Below are 2,211 nucleotides of genomic sequence, written 5' to 3'. Positions count from 1 at the left end.
AGAGAGAGAGAGAGAGAGAGAGAGAGAGACTGAGTGAGGGGGGTTTATTTTTATCAGAAATTCCTATGATTAATAAAAAAAATTCTACATATTAAATAAAATATTTACATCTACCATATATGTTCACATATAAAAAAAAAAAGTTTTCTTATATGAAAGAAAAATATAGCTAGATTTTCCATTTATTTATTTATTTTACTTACCTTAAAATAAAAAAACCGTTTAGGAATAAAAAAATTATTTGTAGATATGGGACTTATTCATTATTTTTATATGTATTTATAATATGAGGAGTTTTCAATCAGAAGTCAATATATCAACTTTTTAATAATTTATATATCAAATCATACCCTTGTACAACTGTTGGTCTTGTAACAGTACTTCCTGTCGAAGTACTACACTCTTTTTTTTAATTTTTTAATTTATTTTAAAATTTAGATGTTCTTCTCTCAAATAGGTGATAATAAACATTTTCAATATAAATTTAACTTATCTAAATCAGATATTTGGAAGTGGATAAATTAATTTCTCTGTAAAACTCCTCATTTGTTTGTTTTATAATCATCATTTTTTTAAGTTTTGTTGATTTAGATTATAAGGTTCCTATTCAAATCTTCCTTTTCTTTACGCATTTTTTTTTTTTTTTTTTTTTTTTTTTTTAAATTTTGGCACAAGTCCTGCATTGAGGACCTATGCGACTTTTTATTTCTCGGGACCATCACGTAGTAAATATTGACTGACCTAGATGGGAATCGAACCCACAATCCTCTTGACTAAGCGGTCCTGATCCCACTGACTCAGCTATCGGGTCCTTTTCTTTACACTCTTAGCTTCTAAATTAAATGTAACTAAGAACTAAAACATGGTGGGCGTTTTTGATAAGGGATTCGTGGTTATACTGACGCTGCCTAGGTTTAGACGACACTTTGGTGCAGTCTCGCCAACTAAGTTCCAAATGTATACGCTAACATTTATAGGAATAAGTCGATTGATCAGATCTTCATGAATGAAGTCTCTTTGAATCTATTGTTTTATGATCAATGGCGAATATATTTACGCGATTGCAGCTAATAATTTTAATGATGTATATAATATATTTAAACATTAACACAGTTATCTATTTTCCCAGATTTAGTACACTGTCTTCCAAAGTCGACCCTTTTACTATCTAATTCATTCCTTTAGTTAATTTTGATGTCAAAATAACTCAAATAGTAAATAAAATATTTTAAGTTACGCGCCACTTTGCATGGCTTCGTCAGGGCTAAAAAATATACCAACAACTAAAATTAAGTTACAATTTAAAAGTATAAATAAACAAGATGTACAAAAAAAGTATATAAAAGGGAAATATAAAAAATACAGAACCTACTAAAGTAAGGGAAATAATAATAAATCAAAGGTCAGGAAAAAAAGAAAATAAAAAAACAAGGAAGGACACCCACCTTACAGAATGAAGGAGAGTCAAAGAATGGTTTGAGGCGGTTGAAAGGTATCAACAGGGCAGGGGAGTGAGGGAATATGACGGCTGGACTAATGACGTTACATTTGCAAATGAAAAAGATACAAAATAATATTAGGAAATAGTAAATATTAGTAGACATTAAATTATAATATGCATAAATATAATAAGGGAAAGGAAAAATAAATTATAAAAGTGGATTCAATTAAGGAATGTTGAATGATGATGAATAATTTGTTCAGTAATAGTTTAAAATTTAATATAAAAATTACAAATAAAATTATTCACTTAGCAATAATGTACGACGGGCTACACTGGAAAGAGCATAGTTGGTGAGTATTAGAGGGATTATTGCCATTCCACTATTGCACATAAATACTTATTGTTATTTTAAATTATTGACTATTCCTACCTCCTACATATTTCCTTATAATCCGCTCCTACCTCTCTGGTAGAATCTTTAAAGTAAATCATAACCTAGTCTACTTATCTCTCTTTTCTCAGTCCGCCGGTGTTCCTCAAGGTAGTATCTTAGGCCCCATTCTCTATTCGGTTTATACAGCTGATATCCCGACCCACCCTAACACAGTCCTGACAATATACGCAATCTGTAAACAACGAACCTACTAATGCATCACAAACTCTACATAACATCCATAGAAAAATGGTGCCACAACTGGTGATTAAAATAAATCCTGACAAATCCCATTAGATCACCTTTACTCTCCGTTGTAAACCTCTACCCCTCC

The sequence above is a fragment of the Halyomorpha halys genome, unplaced genomic scaffold (assembly GCF_000696795.3).
Source record: "Halyomorpha halys isolate HHAL.00 unplaced genomic scaffold, Hhal_1.1 Scaffold1019.1, whole genome shotgun sequence".
NCBI classification, from domain to species: domain Eukaryota; kingdom Metazoa; phylum Arthropoda; class Insecta; order Hemiptera; family Pentatomidae; genus Halyomorpha; species Halyomorpha halys.
This window is presented reverse-complemented; position numbering follows the sequence as displayed.